We start from the raw sequence: 23,728 nt of genomic DNA, 5'->3' as shown, positions 1-23,728 counted from the left end.
GATCTCCTCTATCACACACTACACAACCTAATTAGCAGAAGCATTGCTTCACTCTGATTAAAACCATATTCTTCCCAGCACAGTTGTTCTGCTGAGCATGTCTCTAAACCCAGACATTCCCTCAAGATTAAAACTTCTCAGAAAAGAGAAGACATTCCATGGCAAACTAGTAACTGGCTCCAAAAGTACAGTGAGGGTATGAGTGGGGCAAAGAACTGCAGCATTAGGGCCAGACGAAAGGTGATTTTTCTGTGCTTAGCCACTGCTGAAGTCTGAGAGACACAGTCCTGTGCTGGGCTAGAGTCACAGAGTCAGAAATCCAGCCATGAAATGACGGCTCTTGGCTTTTCTTCCCAGCTTCACCATTTGCTACCAACAAGGTTGTGTGCATAACAATTCAGTGTAGGCTTGCAAAGGACTACACTGGACTTTGAACCACTTAAGACTGGGTCCTGCCTCCCCCCATATCTATGGGATGAGGCAGAATGAAGATTTTAAGGGTTTGCCTGGGGGAACTGGATGCAAGATGTGTAGCCTTGGCTCTCATCTGAGGGTTCAAACCCTGATCAGGTCCAGAACCACAAAGCTTTTCACTGCTGAAAGTAGAGGCTGCACCTCTGAAGCAGATGACAAAAAAATCATCAGCTGGTAACAAATAATGAGCTTCTGATAGTCACTCATGCTGAGATGCTTTCTCTGTCATCACACAGGCAATGTCTGTGTCATGTCCCTGTCTTCATGGGCTGCCCCCATGGCCATCCTGGGTGCAGATTCCCAGATGAATTTCTAGATGAATACAATTCAGCTTGAAAAAAGAAAAATCTAAGCTGAATAAAGTTGAGTAAAAAGTAAGTTTAATTTCTGCAAAGAAACTTGTGGGTCACTTCTACTGGCCAGGACTGTCTCAACACAGCACCTCATCATGTGTCTGCTAAAGAAATTGTTCTCTTCTGTTGCCTTAGAACAGGTGTCACATTCTGCCCCCACTCTGTCTCACTCTGTGGGGTATTTCACATGCTCCTGTTCATCCTTAGAGTAATTGGAATCCTTCACAGGAAAATGAAAGAGAAAAGCCCAAACTCCAGGTTCCTCTGGCAAGACTGACACACTGCTCAGGGAGTCAGAAAGCCGTGCTAAAGTATAAAATTCTTTCAGTAACTTAAATTACCTTTCCTCTGAGGGAAAAAAAAAAAAAAAAAGCTGCACAGATTTGTATTAAATATGGCTGTCTTCAAAAACCACATGACCATACATTTGCCAAAAATTTAATGGAGCTAAGTTGGCTATAAAGTATGGGCTGGGTATTTGCAGAGGTTTCGGCTCATCAAAGGAATAAGATATTTAGAACAGCTGACAGGGACAGGAAACCAAACCCACATTAAAGGGGAGCTCAATAAATGAATTGGAGAAATTACATTATTAACTTATCTGCAACAAGATCATATTTGGGAAAATAAAGTTTTCTTGTAAGTCATTGATTTGCTTCCTGGCATCAGTTTCAGAGAGGTCCAGCAATGTTACAAGGTGATCTGTGATTTCCAAGTTTAGGTTAAAGGTCACAGGTAATGTGTGTTTCAGAATAAAAGCTCTATTTGTGGATATAACCAGCTTAGACTTTGCCTATGTTTATATTTAGTTCATCCTGCATCATCTCAGATGTCTTGAACTGTAGGTATGAAAGGTGGGAGTCAAACACGCATTGGTTGGTGACATTCCAGGTTTCTTCAAGAACTACCCAAGGACTCACCTACCCCACGTCCACCCCACAGTTCCCTACATCCACACCCTCCAAAAATGAGCATTCACCCTGCTGCTCCCAGAGGACTCTGGCTGAAGTAGATGTGTAGTGATGCAATCCCCACACCTCCAGCAGGTGTTTCCAAATAGGAAAAGAGTTTCAGTTCACCTTTGACATTTTAAGAAGTTTACCTGGATTCTTCCATACCCTCCTGACAAGGATTGGCTCAGGGCCAACACAGAAGCATCTATTGGATCTTGCCACCATTCTTCAAACCCTGTGTCCCTCTCTATTGGCTCTCAGCCAGGTTATTCCTCCTAAAATATTTAGTACTTAAGAAAGAGCACAAAAGAAAGAAGAGGCTTTTCGAGATGTCTTAGCAAGGTGTCTGAGGTTTTCTCACACACCTGTTCACACTTTATTATTTGTTTTCTGCAACATTTTGTTTACTTTGTTATATTTTTCTTAAATAAGCCTTTTGATTTACAAAACATCTTCGAGGAGCTGTCTCGCTAATTATTGCAGCAATTTTTCTGCAAGGGTGGACCCTCAGAGTGTGGAGTTAAACCCACAAAGATGAGGCACTTTCTCCACAGCTTCACTGGGCACTGGTTCCAGCTCTTCCTTCCCACCAAACCAGTGGCAGTGCCGTGATTAATTTGTCTGCTTTCTCTCCAGCACAGCCCGTGTCTGGGTGTCCTCAGTGCCTGCCCAGACACCCCAGTGGCTGCAGCAGAGGGTGGCTCTCCCTGTGCCTCAGGGCACAGCTGTGCACTGCCATGGTCTGTGCAAGGAGGAAAAGGGGCAGCAGAACTCTGAGCAGCTGCTGAGTAACTCTTGTTCAAACATCACCCAGTGATAAGGCACAAAGTTACTTCGTGCACATTCAGTTTTTAAAAATATGAACATTTTCTGATTCCTTTCAAATTCCTTCCTACATTTCTCTCTAAGAACAGGAAGGTGAGGGCTATTTTTCTCTTCTCAGCCTACTATGAACAAAAAATCAACATCCACAATTCTTTTGTTAAATTCAGGGGTACAACATGAATTACACCACACTTTTGCCCAAAGAGCTTTACAATACTCCCATCTTCACACCCTTTACATTGACATGAAACCAAAAGTTCACAGTTTTTGCAATGAGGGCAAGAGATTTTGGGCATGAATTATAGTCTCCATGTAGTTCATGTCTGTGGGCTGCCTTCTTTGCTTGTGGGGCTGTCAGTGTGTTTTCTCATGTGGTTTCATGTTCTTTGCTGGAACCCACCTGGGTCCTGTAGAAACACAAGCAAACCCTCTGCCCCAGGTTATTAGAGGAAATGAACCTCCAGTTTGGCCTGTTTCTGGATTTCTAATCAGAACTAGAGGATTTTTCCTTTAATTTTGCATGTGTACTGTTAGAAAAAAATGCCTTAATATTGGAGGACCAGGCTCTGCAAAAGAACTGGTTAAAAAATTATAAACATATCACGCTTTACTTGATTGCGTCTGTGGTGTTACCTGCGCTACATCCTCCTTTTCGCTGACCTAAAATACAAAATTTAAATACATTTTAAAGAACGAGGTGTCCTTTCATACACATCCACATCATACACACACATCTGCATGGATTAATTTCTTACATGAGTGTGGTTCCTCCCCACCAGCCACTGCCACTGCCCCCAAGGAGTCTGGAGATCAAAACCCACCCCCTGCCTGGGGTCCCACATCAGACACCAAAGGCATTCACACACTCCAGAACAGGCTTCTGTGAGCCTTTTATTAATACTGTACATTCCTTTGGTGCCCAGAATTACTCAGTTTCAAGCTCACTGTCTTACAGCTCACAGGAGCTTATTATTAATGGCCCAGTAAAACAATATACAGCCTGTTGTATCTTAATTCAGCAGTCAGTAATGACCAACTTAGAGAAATCATTTTAGACCTATGGGTTTTCTAAGGCCTTTTGAAGGTAATGGCAGTAAAATATGCATATATTAATGTTACTTGCAGAAGGCAGAATATAGTGGCAGTATGAGCAATAATGCAGCACTGCATAATAAAAATTGAAAATTCTTTTCCCTAAGTGTAAATATAAAATACCTCTGGGGGACATATCTAAAGGAAGAGTGTTTCAATAACACATAGTTAAACTCAAAATTATATTTTTCAAAGCTATCCAAGTATAGTCTAATAAATAAACCATAAAATAAAACAACATTTTACAAGGAAGACTCATACTGTATTTCAAGATTTTGCCACTCTTAAAATCATTATTTAATACCGACAGTTTTAGTCACAAAATTTCAAGAGTTTATTCAATATCTTTTATGTGCTTTACAAGGTTATTAGAGAATTTATTTTCTCTTTCCCTTACAGATTGGAAGGTGGGCAGTGATATATGAGCTTTCACATTTTATTTATTCACCAAACTGTTCCAGATGTGATCCCATCATTTATCCACTGACACATCAAACCTGCTGCGTGACCTTTACAGTGACCTCTTTACAACATTTGCTTTCATGCTCTAAAAGTTATAGCAGCTTAACAGTGCTTGCTTCAGTGGGAAGACAAGAGAACTGATATTTGGGGGGGAGGGGGGGGGGGGAACTGTAATTTAAAAATAATAAAAATTTAATTACTCTCCTACAATATGAAAACTAAGTCCAGGTGGTGAACTAGCCAGTGGAGTTATATTTCCAGAAATGTTTCAATCATATTTCACTCCAAACAGTATTTCACTCCATGGATTTGGAATGTACTGGATTTGCACAGGCTAAATTTAGCAGGCACTGTCCTTCTCCCCTCCTTGTGATTTGTCACAGCAATAGGCATTCTTAGGGTGATACACCTTTCCTTATTATGTATCAGCAAATAGAATAGAAATAGAAAGTCCATTTGTAGTTTTCCTTCTTAAAGGGAAAAATTGCTTATAGTGCATTCAAAACTTCCATTAACTAAAAAATATCTCTGTCACTGTGACCTTAGCTTTATGCAAAAACACCACCCCAATTTTGGCATCATATCTTAGGGAGTCAGTGAGTACACAAAATTATTCCAGGTACAGATCATTCATTCCAGGCAGCTCCCAAAGCCCTGGCTTGGCCAGCTGGGACTTTCCAAGTGTGGTGAACTTTTCCTTAGTGCATTTTTTTCTTTATGTGCTTCCACACTTGGGCTGATACCAGCAGCAGACAGGCCTCTGTTGTGGTTCACACAATATTTATGGCCCAAGAGGTAGCAGAGAATCTCAAGAAGCAAATGCACACACACAGAGAGACACAGACAAAGACCTACCCACACACAGTCTGAATCCAGGAGAGCTGTAGCCAAGAAATGAAGCTCTGATAGCATTAAAAAGATGCTGCAAGACTTCCAACTAAAAACTCCCCACACTTCACTTCCACTTAAAATAATTCCCACTGACTCCAACAGAAGTATTCAAGTGTATTCAAGTATTCAAGAAGTATTCCATGTGCAAGTAAGAAAAAAGTGAAACCTGGGGAAGGCTGTATAGAGAATTTAGGGATAGTCTCTTGGTTTCCATGTCATCAGCTGTTTGCTCTACCCATACCCACTTCAGGTTCATTTCACAACAATGTCTGGATTTTTGAATTCCTGTCAAAGCAAAACCTGAATTGTGAGGTGCTGAGGAGCCCCACAACTTTTTTACTGGTCCTGATCACAACAATGATCACAAGGGTGATGTACCATGCAGTGCAGACATCTGGCCAGCTGAGGTACCCAGTGACCCACACTGCAGAATCTGCCAGAGGAGCAGAATGACCACAGAAAACCTTCCCAGAGCTATACACAGACACTGGTGGTTAATCCAAACACAGGCTTCTATTTCAGTGACTTTTAGCACAGACCTAAAAACTTAGCAGAAGCTGAGCCTGTAAGATTTATGCTTGAAGTAGGAAATCAGATTCAATCCTGCAACATTTCCCCCACCTCTGCAACACAACGCTCTGAAACTGCATTTTCCTTTTTTCTGTTTGGTTGTCTGGGGGGTTGTTTGTTTGTTTGTTTGTTTGTTTGTTTGTTTGTTTGTTTGTAGAAATAAGGGGTTTCTAAGTAAGGTCTTAAACAGCCTTGGTTTTGTAACATTAGTTTACCAATAATGGAAAAAATTACATCAGAGAAAATGCACCTGTTTCCTTAGGTGTAAATCAAAACACAAAGCAAAGATGGTAGAAAAACAATGCATTAACCTCATGTGCTGTGAAAATAGGTGAAGGGTACAAATAGTAGATCTGAAGATGCCAGCAGGAGAATATTCCAAAGCTCTCTGGAAATACTGCTTCCAGGTTAAGTGATCACAGAACAATTACAGTAACACACCACCACTGAGTGATTAATTCTCAGAAAAGAAAAGAAGGTGCAGTCCTGTTTTGATCACTTCTCTGGTTCACAGACTTACATTTCAGCTGGAGTCCTACTTTAAATAAACAGAGCTGAGATTTGAAACTTTTTAAATAACACTCAGAAATAAAATTCAAGTGAGCTCCCCTGCTCGCTTTCTATCGCTTATCCCTGCTGGCAAAGGAAATGCAACTGTTGGCTTTTGAAAGCCACAAATTTGCAAGGGTCTGGGGCATGAGCTGGCAGGAGGCTCAGACTCCTTGATGTTTGTAATTGAAAAGGACATGAAGTAATGAAGTAATTTCCCTGTCCCTATTCTCCATGTTTATCAGAGGCCTGTCTGCAGTGGAGGAAGGGTGACAGGGTAATCTGAGCCTCCACAGAAAACCTGCTTTTTCTCCAAAGTTATTTAGATTTCCATGAGCGCTGGCAGAATTTTGGAAGGAGTCCAGGCGAATGAAGGAATTTGGCTGCTCTGAAAATATCATACAGGAACTTTAAAAATTGAACTGATTTATGCCCTGTAATGTTTTCAATACTGTATAAATTAAGTTTGAGTTCCTAGCCTGGATTTTAAGAAGAATTTTTATATGTTATGAGACATGAAAGAACCAGAGGAAAAAAATATCTTGTTGTATGATAATTTCACCTCTCCCATAAGAAGTGCTAGACTTTGCATATATAATGTGTTCAAAGGAATAATATGGAAAATGCATTACTTTGTAACATCAAAGGATGTTCCAGAATACCTTGAGGTCCTGACAGCTATTTGGAGTTTTCTAATATCATCCAGCACTGTGAAATATATTAGCAATAGAAAGTTTGTATGTTCTGTTCACCACTGACTGACTGAAGAGCTGGGCTTGGGAAGAGGGTAGGCTTCCGAAGTGCAGCATCTAGAAAGTGTAACCTAATTGAGGGAGGAAATTATCTCCTGCAGAGGACTGCTGGGAGCCACCTTCAGTCTTTCAGTGCAGATGGCAGTGCCTGGGCACTGTCCCCTGTCCCCTGCAGACATGCCTGTGTCAAACACTCCAAGCAGAGATGTCCCAGGAACTCCTGCGACATCAATAAACAGCCCTGTGCTTTCTGAGCCTTTCTGATAAACTGTGAGCTTTTCAAAGGAGCCACAATTTGCACATCTAACAAATATAAATATGTTTCTCCATGGTGCCTTGTCCTCTCAGAGAGGGAGATACAGCTGTAAATAGCTAAATATATTTTCCTTTTTTTAATCAGCCATGGACACAACCTCAGCTGGGGATCTGAAGGCTGAGTCACAGTTGATCCCTAATTTGATTAATAACCAGTCTCCTCTGAGGTCTGAATCTTGTTTCTGCTTCAGAGGTCAGCACATACAAAAGGCCATGACCAGTGAGCCATCCTGCTCTGTGCTAACAAACACCCACTGCATCCCACGACACAGCTGAACACCCCAGAGCTGCAGAAAAGGCAGCTGGGGGCTCAAGCTGGTCCCCAGATTTGAGGCCTGAGGAGGAGCATCAGGAGGCTGAGAAGAGGAAGCTGCCTTCAGAAGTGTGAAAAAAGAAGCTTAGGAGAAGATTGCTTTCATCTGGAGCCTGAAAGAAAAATTGTGAAGTTAGCAGAAACCAAGGGAGACACCAGAGAAGTGAGATTATAAAATTGAAGCTGTGCTCTCAAACTTCAAAAAAACAGAAGAGTGAAGCAGGTGAGGAGCCATTCACCAGGAACCAGGAAAGAAAAAAGGTTATTCATCAGACACCTCTTTCAGAAGCAGACGTGTACCTTCAGCATGCAGACACCTGTGGGGTTGTCACCGACATTCCCTACAGACTGGCAGGGAGCAGAATCTGTTGTCCATAACTGATGTTACACACCACCATTCTTCTGTCCCTGCACTTTGAGTCGTCTTTGAACAAAAGAGCTCTAAATTTTCTGGTTGCAATCTTCAGCCCATGATTGCCTGTAACCACTGTCATCACCTGGCACATTTTTGTGTGCAAGCATCCAACTCCATGCCTTTCCACATGCAAATGAGAAAACTATTGTACCAAGGATTTGGTGCAAATGATTGTGTGTGGGCAAATTAAATATTTTTTTAATATAAAATTTAATTTAAAAGAAAAAAGAAACAAACAAAGCCAAGAGTCCTCTTCCAGGACAGATGTTTCTCTCTCTTTTTCTATACTGTGTCCCACTCAGTGTTCATATGTTGTCACACGGTTCTTTGAATCAAGGCAACAACCCCTCTCATCCTGCCTTTTGTGGCATTAATAGTTTCAACCCCTTTTTGCCTGTTGGGACAGGCAACAATCCCACCCTTTCAGCAAGCCATCACACCAAGAATATACCTTTCTCTTTTTCCAAAGTGCAGAATTTCTGTCCCCACCACATGTCCATAACCCAGGCATGCCTGCAGCATGAACCACAACTAACCCTGGACAAAACCCCCCCACCTTTCATACCTGTGAAAATGGAACTGTGACAAAAAAAAAATCCAAAGCTGTTCTAGTTCTGTGGAGAAACCTAGAAATTCAACCTTTTGGGAATGGGTGTTTTCACAGACACTCCCAGCAGAGTGGAGAGAGCCACAGATTTACAGTGTAATTAAAATTGTATTTTTCCATTTTATTTTCCACTATATGGCTTCTTTTTTTCTCCTCTGCTGTAGTATTCTGTGGGCCTTAAAGAAGTGCCTCTGTATCTTAGTACAACTGAGGTCTTGGGATATTACTTGAAAACAGTACACCAAGAGGAAATTGTGCAATCAATTCCATGAGAATGCCTCCCTCAGCAATAAACACTGCCTGTGCCAAATAAATGGGTGATGTGCGTCATAAATTTCCTTTTCCTGTCAGAGCAGCCACAAGAAATGGATGAAGTTATGCACATTTGTATAAAAATAAAAACGTGTTATTTGCTGTAGCGCGCAGCTCGGACGGGACACCGGGAGCTGCACCGTGCCTGCCCGGGCTCCCAGCGCCACTCAGCCCCAGGCACAGCTCCTCACACACAAAGGAAAGCACAGTCAGTGTTTCTCACAGCCCCACTGTGCCAGTCCCAGCCCAACTGTTTCACAAACAATGAAGGAATGCAGGATTTTTTTCGCGTCCAACTCAAGCCCCTGTCAGAGACCACTGGTTAAAGGAAAGGTGTTTACCACTCGCTGCAGATCAGACCTGGGCACACAGTCCTGGCTGAACAGCCCGAGCTTGCCAGTCCAAAACCACTGACTGCTGGACTGTAAAGTTGGGATCTTTGCTTCTTTTTTTCTAGGTCATATTTTTCCCACTGTCTGAGCCTCCAGAGTGAGAAACTTGCCTTGCATTTACATCCCAGCAACCTCACCCACCACCCTTACACAAATTCAGCTCCTCATTCAATATAGATACACACAGGACACCAATTTAATGCAACTCAAAAACTTCACTCCAAGTGGGGATTCAGCAGCAACATAATTTTGGACCACTTTATTTATTTTAGTATTCTTTCCTGTGCCCCATTCCAGTGATATTCCCAAGTGCAGAAATGCACACACTGCAGCAAGAGCCTCTGACTCTGAGCCCGTCAGGGGCTGGGCAATGACACCATCCACATCCCCTCACTCAGACTGTTCCTGCCCAGGACACATACTGACACTAATCAGTATCAACTCTGCCTCTCCACCACCTCTGCTCATGCTCCTCCTCATCTCTTCTTTACCAGCCACTTCTATAACATTCCTGGGTCAACTGGAGGAAAGAGAGGGCTGTCAACACTGATCTATTAGAAATACAATTCAAGCAGCTGCTATTTGTGCTTTATTTTTAGATGACTTTATTTTTCCCCTCAGATTCTATAATATTATTCTTTCTCCTGGGTCAAACAACATCTGTTGTATAAAAAGTAAACTCATTTGGATTATCAAGTTTGCATCTTTCCATTTATATTTTACTCTAGTTGCCCCACTAGGAATTGTCCTCCGCTGCCCTCTGATATTTCACGAACAAACGGGTCCATAGAAAGATCTTGGCATGACTTTAGCATCCATAACCACTCCACAGGCCTTAACATCATAAACTGCAACTGCTCCACAGCAGGATTTACATGTCCATGCTGCCCTGAGAAGCAGAGAGCAGAGCAGCAAGGGGTGCAGCCCCTCTGCCCAGTTTGGCTGCTGGCTCCATAGTTGCAAGGGGCTGCATCAACAACCTCCTGTACTGCTGCTGCTGAGGGTTTGCTCTGGCCACCAAAAATCACCAGTGACTGCCTTTAACAGTCTGTGCAGGCATGACTATGATCTGTCAAAAAACATAGAGAGGAAAATGTCAGCAACTGTAACCTGGCTTGAGTCTGTAAGGTTTGAGTTCACCTATACCAGCTGGGGATGTGGTCCTGGGCTGGCTGCAGGGTCCCCCAAGTGAGGGCATCCTGTCCTGTCAGGGCTCACAAACAGGGAACCAAACCAACCCTGGAAGTGAAAATCAAGTTCCTACACCCAAAGCTGATTTAGTCCAGCAAGAGTAAAGCTGCTCAAGCTCATGGAGGGCTTTGCAGCTCTGGCTCTGGCCCCTGTGCCTGAGGACCACTGGCAGCACTCAATGCTTTTGTTTCACTCTTCTTCTTCTCAAAGAATAGGGCTAGAGGAAAAAAAACTTACAAGGAAAAATCCCAACTCTTTGGAGACACAAGATTAAATCAATGCTATTGATTTGATCCCAGCTGGCATTTCATACACTGAAATGCTAAACTCTCCCCCTCCAAGTCAAGAGTTAGGGCAAGCAGGACAGACAAAGATGACAGTGGTTGGCCAGATGTGATCCTCACAAGGAAAGTTGTCATTCTCATGTTTGATTACAGCTGAGAAGAGTTTGTTCAGCCATCAGAGGACACAGCCATGCAGGAGCCAATGAAGGAAGGATTGTCTTGCCTGGAAGGGCAGGGAGGAACCTCAGGAAGCCAAAGAAAACTCTGATGAGGCCACAACATTTTTCTGTGGCTCATACCTGACCTTTAGTGCTTACTTTCCTCTTCTGTTGCTATCTCTGTTTTCTAGCAATAGTGAGGATCAGAGCTGTAATAGTTTCCATCACGTCTTTCATTAAAAAAAGCTCGACTTTTCCATAAGGCTTTGCTCTAAGAAAATGACAATTTACAAACATGAAAATCTTTGCTGGTACTTCTTAAGGTTAAGGGGAAAAAAAAAAAAAAAAAGGCTGTCTCCATATGTTTGAATTTGTTCTTTTAGGTAAGTATGTTCCCTCCAATTCTTCTAAATTGCCAGGACAGGATGGATTTCCACAGCAGACTTTCTCCCCCTGAAGACAGTACACTGAGCCCACAATGAGAGCAATCATGTGTAGAGCTGATTTTCACTCTGGTCTGAACCTTCAGTATACTTTTGAACAGCAGCAAAACCTTTGCTGCTGACCACACCAGCAGTAATTTTGCCATCTCAGGGCTGGCCACAGGAACATCTCCCCAGCTTTAAGGATGCAATCCCAGAGGAGCATGAGAACAACTCTACATGCCCTCCCCATCCCAGACACAGCTCAGGTAGGAACACGAAGCAGTCTAACTTCACTTCCAGAGGGAACATGAAGGACACCTTTGTGCTCCTCACAACCCTCAGATTCCCTTTGGGAGACCACGCTGAGGTATGTCCCCTGGGTGAAGGTGCAGCCTGCCTGTGATCCCACTGCAGCACAGGATGGGTGGGAGCATGGAGGCAGCTGCACCATCTCTCGTGCTCAAGGGTTGTTGCCAAAGCCTCTGAGGGATTTACACTCAGGCAGATAAAGTCCTGCAGTCCTTCAGTCAACACACGAAGACCAGATATTTACAGAAATGAGATCTTCCCAACATCATCTCTTTCAAGCAGATTTTCTTGTTGAACCTTGACAGGGAACAGGCACTTTTGCTGTAGCAGTAAAAATCAGCATCCTGTGCTAAACACTTGCCCCTTTTCTCTGCTCCAGCCCATGGCCAGGGAAGAACCTCCAGACTCTGTTGTGTCAAAATCTCCCTCTGCCAAGACACCCAAGAAATCAAGGGGGACATTTTGGAGGGAGATTGTGGACTTGCATCTATAACCTAGAATCACAGTGCTCCTTGTCTAGAAAAAACTGCTGGGAATTGCAAAAGAGCAGGATTTTTGTACAATGGTTTGAATAGCTGATGGTTCCAGTCCAAAAAGCCTCACAAGAAGGGCCTGACTTTGCAGCCTACAGCATTTCTGTTCCCAAGGGGCATGGGGGGTAAGGAGAATCGTGACACAGTTTTTATGGTTAACTGAATATTTCTGTTCGATCTCTGAAGGGCTTGGGGTTTGTTTGAATTGTGAATGATGGCTCCTATCCCAGCTCTGTGTGTGACATACTTCTCTAGTGACAGAGTTCACACACTGAGCCTCAGTCAAGAATCCACACATACCCTGAAAGTTGCTGGCACACACAGTGTATAATTAAGATCATATGAGACTCAGCATTTCTTTCCCTTGCCCAGCTACAACCAAGAAAAGAGCCATACAAATCTCTTTGCCCTTAAGATTTGGAAGGTAAATCCTATAATTTGACTTTTCCTTATGTGCCTTCATTTCTAGCTGTAATTTCTATTGAAATGTTTCTTTACACTTTCCACAACCACCATTGTCATGCCACACTATAGCATGTCCATTTCCTGCAAGCTAGCAAGGCAGTATTTTAAAAAAGCAGCTAAAATCGTTAAAAGAACAAGTTCCCAGTCAAAATCTTTCTGGGGTGAATGGTTCTATGAGCAGGGAAGTTACATGGGCAATGTGGATCCTCACCTCAGTGGTGCCAAGAGATTATTTTGGAAAGTTACTCTACAGACCTGAATGTAAAGAGATAAAAGGTTGGCTTGGCATGTTGAAAGAGCAAGGATAATTCCACATATTTTACAGCAATAGCCAATCCTTCTTCAGGGCATTTAAAAAGCAAAAATAATAGATTTTCCTTTTCTTATTAGAGGCCTATTTTATAATTTTGTGCATGTCTGTTGATTGATGTATCAGTCAAAGAAGAAGAAAAAAAGCACTATTTTTGAGAAACACTAATTGTTGGCATTTAGGGTGTTGTCAGGATTGTGACTTATAACTTCCAGCTTAATGTAAATACAAGCCTAAAACACTTAAGCCTTCCTTCAGTGGTCAGGGCTGGTTAAGAGTGGGGCAGAAGAAATGAGCATTTTGACAGTTTGAAATGCCAGGCACTTCCTACCTGGCACAGCTGTGTTGTATGGACTGGCCCTGGGCTTTGATTGACATGCTTACCATAATCCAAGGGAAAGCAAAATAAGATTGAGCCTCTTGTACAGCTCAAATGAAATCAGCTGTCTTCTATAGCTGGGTAAATTCAGAGCAACTTGCTGAACTTGCTGTGAATACACACCAGAGGGGAAAAAAAAAGGGAGGAATTTAGTACTGAATTTTTATGATTTGAAACAGCCATCACATTGTGAACTCCTTTGAGTGTGGAAGGAAAGCCACATCTGAGAGTTTCAATGGTCAGTTTGTGTAATATTCCATGCCCTGCCTTCAGTTTGATTGCCGAGCTTTTCCTCTTCTACAGCAACAACTTTGATTTCTTTTTATACAAATCTATGTGGGAAAAAAAAAAAGTATTATTCATCCTATTGCCCAGCCTGTAAGAAATAACCCCTTCACTGGAGATGTGGCTTCTTCAGGACCCAGAAGCAAGTTGACTGAACAGCCTCTCTTCCCAGGCAGGGGTGGAGGAGAAACAATGTATTAGGGAACAATAAATCAACCCTCAGCTGGGGAGAGAAGAGAAAAGAAGAAAGAAAGAAGGAAAAATGAAAAGAAAAGAAGAAATGGATGGAAGAGAGCAAGAGAAAGGCAGAGAGAAATATAACATAGAATACAGAATATATAGAATAAATACAACATATAATTGTATAAAATATATAATATAATTGTAGAAAAATATAATTTACTTCAAAACTCCTAGCCTCTGTTAAAGGGAAACCCTCATTGCTCCTCAGATTTCCTCCTTAAATGACAAATGTGGAGTAGGAAAAAGCCTGCAGAGGAAAACCCAGCACTCACCTTTGTGCACAGGTTCTGCAGGGCTGCTCTTTGCTGTCTTATGCTACAACACACTGGTGCAGTGACCAGCACTGCTGACAATATTCCAGGTGGGATCCAATGTCTTTGCCAGCAACAGACACAGTGCCTCTGGGGGATTTTTTTATCCTGTCCCTCCATTAATGCAGCCTTGTCTCTTGCTTGCCCTTTTGCCACAGATGCAATCTAGGCAGACACTCTAGACAGATGCATTCCAGGCAGAAAAACCTCCAGCCATGGTTTCCAGGGTTTTTCCAAAGGAAAATAAGCCCCCAACACATCAAATCCCTCTCTTCATCCCTCTGCTGAATGTTTGCTCTGTTAAGGCATATTCCTCAGACTGATTCCCCCATTCAAAGTTAATTACTTTGCATATCTCCACATTGAACTCCATTTTACCATTTATTAGCAGAGTCATTGAAGAGATTTTTGCCCTGGCAAATCTGCTTAGGCTGTGCCCAGCCATGGGGAGAGCATACACCCAATTATCCCTTCCCTGGGCCCACTGCAAAGCTGGAGTAACTCCTGAGACATCAGCAGGGCACATGCACAGTGTTCCTGAGCAGCAGGCTAGCTCTTTGCAGGCTCCAGCAAACACAGACTGCTCTGAGACACGTGGCAGTACCTGGGGCTGGCAGCCCCTTGCCACAGCCCCAGAGGCACCTGTGGCTCCTGACCTCACTGACAAATGTTCCCATCCAGCAGAGACATGAAAGGACTCCAGGTTGGCTGGACAGGGAATTCAGAAGGGGGTCTTGCTAGGATGTTTTCCTGCTGGTGGTGCCAAATCTGGGCTGCCTTAGAGACATGAGCATGGTGGGGCACCTTTGTGTTCTCAGGATTACGCATCACAGAGATCCTGAAACAAGTCCCAAGAACAGCCTTCTGCCAGCTTGAAAAGTTTTCATCTGTGCTTATTGTCTCATACCTGCCCTCGAGCTGGTTTTGATCCAACAGCCTCTATTACCTCCTCTTCCTTTACCTTTTGCCTTAGCCATTAATCTCTGATGTGGAACTTTGTGAAATGCTCTTTGAAACTCTAAGCACACTGCTGAATTCCCCTTATCTAGCCTGGCAGTAATATCTTCAAAGAACTCCAGGAGGTTAGTTAAGTATGACCTCCTCTAGCTTCAAGCTCAGCTTCCCAGCAAGCCCTTCACTCCTTTGCTAGAGATGAGAGGAAGAGGACAGGGAACTCTGGGACAAAGAGGCACATCAGTGTTACAATGCCGCCAGCAGCAGACGCAGCACCACTCCTGCTGCCCAGCACATTTTTAAATTACCTTGGCGACACCAGGCTCTCTGACTTGCACCTTCTGTTCTGCCAGGACCCAATGCAAATCATGTCTCAGAGGCAAGCTGCCACTACCCACACAGGGGAGAATCTCCAGAGGGGCACCAGGGGTTTCTGAAATTAAGCTGAGGACCCAGCTGCACATTCTGCACCTTTGGGTAATACCTCAAGTGCCTTTAATTTCTGCCTATTGTTCTCATCTTTCATGCCCTCCAACCATGGTGCCATTTCAGACTTAGGTAATGCTACAGCAAATTTTTTCACCATGAAGTTGTCCAAGCACTAAAACAAGCCTTCCAAGAGAGGTATCTCCATCCTTGAAGACAACAGAAAATCAGACAAAGTCCTGAGTAATACTGCCTAACTTAAAAGCCCTGATTTGAGCAGAAAGGTGGACCACAGGATATATCAGAATAAGGCTTACTGGGGATTTTTATCTTCCCTTTGGACCCAGGTACCATCTTCCAGCTCTTGACTAGGAAGCCCAAGCCTAATTATAATCCAACCACTGCCCTGCCAGAACCTTGGGTGGGGTTAGATATAACTTGGTGAGTTCCCTCCCTTCTGCACCAGCCTAAGCAGTATTTATCTCTACAATGAAGTGAGTCCACGGTTTCATTTCACCTCCCCTTGAAATGTGCAGAATTTCCCCTTGCACTGTGCTTCCTGCTCCCTCGGAGCACCTTGCTGTGTTTCCATTCACACATCATCTCTTGCTGGTTTCTCATTTACATCATAATACTGGAGTTGCTGTTTACACTGAGCTGCACAAAGGTATGTTTTACATCTTACTGTGGTGTGATCATTAACATCACACTGCTGGCCCCAGGGAGTTTCATGACTGGATTCAGATCCATCTGTCCTGTGTTCCCAACAGGGGTTCCTGCTGCAGGCCTGAATATTTTGGCAGGAGACAATTCAAAATGTGCAAAACACTACATGTCAGGAAGAATGTGTTACCTTAAATGATGATCTATAATATGAATGTTCTTGTTGTTTTGTATCTCTCTTTAAAGAGCAGCCTCTTCAGAAATCATGGTGCAGTCTATGCTCCATCACAATAAAAGTGCTAGGTACACCTGCAGTGAGGTAAACTCCCTTAACATTCTCAACCTATAGATAAAATCCCCTCAAAAGAATAAAAAACACATGAAATACCATTCCTTATTTACAACTGATGCAAGGTTACAAGATTTTGGTGTATTCCCTTTATGGGTGTGCATCTCAAAGGTGTATATATAAAGTTCCTACCACGTGTATCTGCATAGCTTGTCTAGAAACTCAAATACAGACACACATGGCAATGCTGCAGATTTCACCCACAGAGCCACAGACTGATACAGCTCTGAGCATTTATCATGGAGGGAGCCAGGTGTTTCACAGTGCCAGCAGCCAGGCTGTCCACAGGCAGTGGGATCCAGGTTGGGGGAAGGAGACATCTGTTTTGGATGCAAACATCCACCTGGCAATGTGAGCTACAGAGAAAAATGAGGATGGTGAACATGTCTTTTCCTTTTAGAAGGTGCTGTAGAGGTTCTGTCACTCTGAAGGTTGGCTCCAGTCGGACACTGTCCTTTTTTATTTCTCTTCAGTAGTATTTACACCTAGAGCTTACTGCAGCCACCGCTGAACCCCCTCCCACCACATCTATCTACTGTTTGCTCAAGTACATTAGAAAAGATACCTCCAGATTAGATTTTAAGGAACATGTGTGGATAGACAAAATCTGGCAACTCTTTATCTTAAAGTGTGAGAAGAGAATTTAGTTCACTTTCTGCCCTCTTCTCCTCTATATCCTTGGAGGGAAGCGACACTTTCATCTGCATTGGTGGGAAATGTCTCCTCAGCATTGAGGACAAAAAGTCATTCCTGACACTTGGCACAGAGTAGGCTCAAAACTACAGCCTGAAAGTGACTGGGTTCTCTGAAGAAAATATGAAAAAAAATTACTATCTGAATAATAAATACAACAGAACTTATCCTAAACAACAGCAATCTCTGTAGGCTTCTCAGAAGTTGCAAGGCACACATTTGCAAACAGAGGTGCCCTCAGGAGAGATCCACAACACAAACTGGGCCCCTAGGCTGGCTTTGGGCTGCATCCTTTCATCTGTAATACACAGCTCAGGCTGACCTTTAACTAGGAAAAATAAAAAAGGGAGGTGACTCTTACTGAGTCACAGAGAGGGGAAAGAAATAAGGTGTGAATTACGATGGGGACAAATGGAGAATATTTAGAAAATCCTAGGAGGCAGAGTATTTTGAAAAGGCTTCTGGATGAGCAGACACACTGGCAGCACTGGGTTTGCAGAAGCAGTTGTGGTGCAGGTTTGCCAGCAGGTTTCCTTAGGTTTTCTCAGGATAGATCCCTGAAGTCTGAGATTTCAAAATCCACAGACACCTCTGAAAATCTTGGTTCCTTATATATTCCAGTAATTGTGTAGCCTTGAATTGTAAGTGCTGCTACAAGAGTCAAGACAGGTATTGCTGGGTCCAGATCTGGCAGATTCAGCCCCAGGATATGACAGGGGAACTCCATCTCACCCTCTCTCCCTCACTGCAAGTAACAAGCCCAAGAAGGAGAATCTTCAGCATTTCTCCACTGCTCACAGACAAAAAAGAAGTTAAAAAAATCTCCGGATCAATCTTTTTTCTTCAGTGTAGGACTACGAAGTCAATATAACAGTGTTGCATGGGCACCCAAGCTGACTTTAAACAAGCCAGCAGCACAGTGATGATGGAAGCACATTATCCACCAGAGTCTGGATAATAATCACCACCAATTGATCCACTTTCTTGGGAGAGCTTTGCAGCCAGTTGTGGCCACTGTAAATCCTTGCCCACCTGCACAGGGTACGTGGCTTGAAGTGAGTTAAACCACACTTATATCTCCTCATGGCTACAGGAGGAACAGAAGGACCCTCTCAGCCTGACTTATCTCCACTTGGCCAACTCAGACAAGGCTCCAGGATCCCTGACCTCACCAACCAGCCCAAAGCTGCCTTTACTTGGGCCAGCAGAGAGCCCAGAGACTGTTCCTGCTGCAGTGTAACTTCGTGCCACTCAGAAGAGTCGTGTGAAGGAAGATGGAGGAAAAAAAAATCACTGAGAATTAATCAAGCCATCATCAGTGGCTCCAGGTGCAATAGCTGTACAAGAACAACAAATAAATCAACCCATGGTTAAAAATAGCCTTTTTGATTACTGTCTTCAGTCTTCATCTAGAGACAGAGTAACAACATAACGTTCTCTTAGGAACTAACCCCTGGCCAATATTTTATGGCTCCTTCCCTTAGAGCAAGTCAATATGTGCAGAGGATGGAGAGGTAGATTGATGAGAGGTAAAAGATACCTGCAGTGTCCTGTACACGTTTCCTCCTGCTGGGCCCAGGGCACTGCCCACGGGGGCACAGGAGAAAGGTCCAGCACCTCGATGGCCAAAAAGCCACGTCAAGTGAGTCGAGCCATCAGCGAGTCAGCCAAAGGCTGTGAGTGCTCACTTTTGACCTCTTAGGAAACGTTTGTATCGATGTGTGTGTCTCGAACAGGGGCTGCAGCAGCTCTGGGGCTCTCCTGGGTCTCAGGGTCACACCTTCCCCAGCCCGGGCTGTCCCTCCCTCCCTGTCTCTGGGCGGCCCTCGGCCCCGGGGGCCTCTGCTGCCATTCGGGTCCTAACCGTGTTCATAAAACGGGAAATACAGCAAAGATACAAAGCAAGAATACAAGTAACGCAGGGTTCATTTTATCTCCTTTATATTAATTGTTAAATGTCACCTTCAATAGAAAACCCAACAGTAAACACTGTCACCAGCGCTGGCACTTCTCACTGAGGGCTCTACGGCAGAAACTGAAAATCTGGGTTCAAGGCTGAACGGGGAACCGTCCCGCTGCCGGGATGGAGCCCACAGCTCCCCGCGGCTGCCGGGATCAGCTCCCGGCCGTTCCCGGCGCCCCCGGCCCTGGCCCGGCCCCGGCGGCACCGGGGGGACAGCGCCACCTGCTGCCGCCGCCGGGCGCTGCAGGCGCGGCCGGAGCCGGGCCCGGCCTGAGGCGATGGCGCGGCCGGCGGGGCCTGTGGCTGACATCCGCCGGTGGCCTCGGCTCGGCTCGGCTCAGCTGGGGTGTCTTTCCCTGTAACCAGCGCCTGTATCCCTCTGGATAGCCCCTGTTTTGATACAGTCCCTGTTATATTTCCTTTCTTGATCATCTCAGTTCAATAGTCATGGAATTATAGAATATCCTGAGCTGGAAGGGGTTGACAGGGATAATCAAGTCTGACTCCTGGCTCTGCACAGCCCCAAGAATCCCACCGTGTGCATTGTCCAAACGCTTCTTGAACTCTTTTGGGCTGTGACCACTTTCCTGGGGAGCCTGTTCCGGTGCCCCGCCACAATTTGAGTGAAGAATCTTTTCCAAATATCCAACCCCAACCTTCCCTGACACATCTTCATGCCGTTCCCTTGGGTCCTGTCCCTGGGCACCAGAGAGATCAGTGCCTGACCCTCCACATCCCCTTATGAGACCGTGATGAGGTTTCCCCTCAGTCTCTTCAACTGGCCCTGACTTTTCAGTCTCTCCTCACACTAAAGTTTTCTCCTGAGCTTCTATTTAAAGAGGGAAAATCACTCTGATTATGCTCCTTGCTTGCATTTTGTGTTTGGTTGCTCTGGCATTCATCTGCAGTTCAGTGTTTACATGGGATACACAACCTGTAAGTCTAAGAGTTAATTATACAGAAAGATGTTCCAGGAATGTTACACGTAAATACATGGACTCAGTGTAGTCTGATTCATCCAGATTAATTTTTTCAGACTTCTGATCTCACATCATTTGCCCAAGAATGATCTCATTTGACTGAGGAGCACCAACACTGACAGCAAGAAGTCCTCATCCCATAACCACGGGCCCTCCTGCTGGCACCTGGCTCAAGGAGCCTCTGACAATTATGAAGAATGAGAGCTGGAGCATTTCTGAGCCTGCAGGGAGACAGTACGTGGACCTGACTGGAAAACCCTGGACACTGGGTAGCTCTTCTTAAATCATATCCAAAACAGGTCTTCTGACTCACTGCATAGTGAGTCACTGACCTGGCTCCACAGGAGCAGCCACAATCCCTCACTGTCCAGAACTTTCTCACTGGCTCCACACACCACAGCCACCCAACATCAGCAGCCACATCCAGCCAGAAACTCACTGCCCAAAACCCTCAGGATCTGTGCAGTGCAGTCTCCTCCCTTAGACCAGGTGAGTCATGTCCTCCATCCATTGCGGACAGTCTCCTGGCAAAAGTGCCAAATTCATGTGAGGATAAATGGAAAAAAAATCAATGTTTAGGTATTTCCACCACATAACAATCAATAGTGATTGTGTATCTCAACCGTCTTGTAAACAAACTGCAATAAACCTGAGCATGTCAAGAAAGTCTCTCTCTGGTTCCTTCTTGCTTTTTAATCTATGCAGGTTGATATAACTCACCTCTGCTGTAAAAATCCACGAAGATGGCACAACCCTCTAGCTGTTTGTGGGACTGGCATCTCTACACACTTCTACTGTTGAAATAAAGACAGGAAAGAAAGGCATTTGGAAATACGTCTCAAATCTTAAACACAACTTGACAACTGGAGGGCAAAAGATAACAGGGTGACATTTCCAGAAACTTATACATGATGCAGGTGTATATGAGTCAAACCAGAAAAAGGACATAGCTTAGATCTTTTGTGTTCTCCTAGAGGAGTTGGATGTCATTTAATGGCCAGGCTCCACCCACAAACCCATTTTCATAAGCCTTTCATATTTTGTATATTTTAAATTCAGACTTAGGCCATCATGAAGGACGCCAGTGATGCACAAACTGAGGCCCCATCATCTCTTCATTTCCGGAGGCAAATGACTCAGAAGTGACCTGCACAGAACAGCCCCACTGGGCGTTGCCAAGTCAGATGCATGTCTTGCAGCAGCCTTCCCTGGCCTGGCTCTTCTGCTACACCTGCAGGAGCACACTGCCTTGCCAAAGGCCGGTTAAACCCCGTTATCAGCTAAGTATAGCTGGTGTATTGCTAAGTCTTAGACTCCAGAGTTTTCATGTAGTCAATGGTGCAGCTATTGGTCCAGCAACACCTGGAATTTGTGAAAGTATCAAGGAAGTTGTTAGAAAAAGAAAAAAAATACATCTCTTCTCAGTGGCCGCACTCTCCAATGGTAAAAACCAGGAAGACTTCATTCCACCTCACAAGGCTGCTAGGAAGAAAAATTCATTGAAATCTCTGATGCCATGGTAATGATTTTTGGCTACTTCCTTCATCAATGGGTTTATTACTGTAAAAAAAAATAAAAGGAAAAGAAAATACAAGTATTTATAAGTGTGTTCCATTAAAAATTACCAATATTACCAATATTGGTAATATTGAATACTACCAATATTTTTAGCTATGTTAAAAACAGCATATATTTCAGTGAGGGATCACTTATCCACCTTCGTTAATAATTCCCTATTGTGAACATGAAGAGTATCATTTTCCTTACACCTTTAGGGAACAAACAATTTTCCCATTTTCTACGACACTAATACAGTTTTAATGGCTGTAAATTGTGCACACATAAGAAGTGAAAGATTCCTATCATTTCAATCTACATGAAAATTTCAGCTGCAGCATTTACCTTATTCTGACTCACTGATTTTAAAATTACACGAATGCCCCCACAGATCCTTTGAATTAAAATAAGATACAGCTACTGGTTTAGAGTGTGAAGTTAGCCTCCTGAGGTAGGCAAAGTAATACTGTACAAATCCTGATTCTAGCATTTTTTTCCACATCAAAATGAGCATTTCTTGAGAAAATTTGACTGGTACTCACCCACAGCCCACAGGTACCAAATGCCCTGATCTGGAGCAGGACATTGATTCATCACCACATCAGGAAACAAATTTCCTTGGGCCACACCAGCAGCAAGAGTAGCTGAAACAGGGTCTGCTGGATGAACTATCAACCAGTAGAAAGGAGAAAGCAGCAGCTGTGAGGACATTCAAGGCTACACCAGTTTCTCTTAAGATATTGCAAAATAAACCCCACACTTTTCATCAGAATTTGTATTGCAGTCAGAGGCCAGTTTAGCTTGTGACAGTAGATGTCTGCTGCTGCAGTCTACAATCCACCATTAGCACATTTCTCTCCTTGTTGGCTTTCTGCAACCTAATAGTGAGACACCGACTGTTACTAATCAAATTATTAGTAGCTGGAATAAATGCACAGCAGTGGCCCATCCTAAACCCTTTCTGTTAGAGAGACCTTGTTGAAGATGAGAACAGGCAGCTGTGTGAGCAATTACAACAGCACAGACAAAGTGTCACAACTGAGTCTCAAACTTAGGGTTTCCAAAGCTTCTCCTAACACTCTATTTCAGCCTCCACATTGTGGAGTAACAAGCACCCAAGGTGTAGGAAGCAGGCATGGGCTATTTGCACTCAGAGCTCAAGGAATGTGCCTTCATAGTGAACCTGTGTCCTTTTATTAAAGGTCATTCAGCAGGTGCAATGTCAGAACACAACTTGTCTTCTAAACCAGTGGTACAAATTGTCTCAGAGGGATCTGTGAAACCTCCCAGTAACTGGGGAGCAAGAGCACATTCCATTTTGGGGGTTGGGGAGAGGAGGAAGAGAGCGAGAGACAGAGCCAGATGTCACCACAGAGCAGATAAACTCAGAAGGTGCGGCTTCTGGAGGAGAACAACACGTTCATAATACAATTATGGCAGAATGGGAAAAAGACTGATAAACTAAATAGCTTTAACTCACTCCCCAAATTCTAAGTGGTGATGTGTTCAACTGGTTTAACTTTCCACCAAGATTACAGGTGTGTGACATTGGAGCCTATGAATTTAGATAGCTCATTGGTTGTAGGAGACTAAACACGTACCCATATCAAGTGTGTTTTCAGATCCTTCAAACATGAGGAGAATTCAGGTAGAGTATCATGTGCTGCTGCTGCCTTGAGTCTCTGACACAACTCTGAATTTCTATTACAGCTTTTATACATAACTTTCAGACTTCATTAATTCTGGTGGAATTATGATTCGTCTTTCACTTTTTTTAAGGTTATGTGTGACAAAAAAATTATGCTTTCAATTTGTAAAACCAAATACCTATGTGGGACCTGTCGCCACCAACAGAAGCTCCAAACAATCATGCTTATGGGGTTAATTGGCATTTTAAAATAAATCACTGCCTCCAGATTGATTTATTTTCCCCCATCTCTTTACACAACATTACAGCATTTCTCTATAATTATTC

Source organism: Zosterops lateralis (assembly GCF_965231275.1).
Source record: "Zosterops lateralis genome assembly, chromosome: 21".
Taxonomy (NCBI): Eukaryota; Metazoa; Chordata; class Aves; order Passeriformes; family Zosteropidae; genus Zosterops; species Zosterops lateralis.
Note: the sequence above shows the minus strand (reverse complement) of the source record.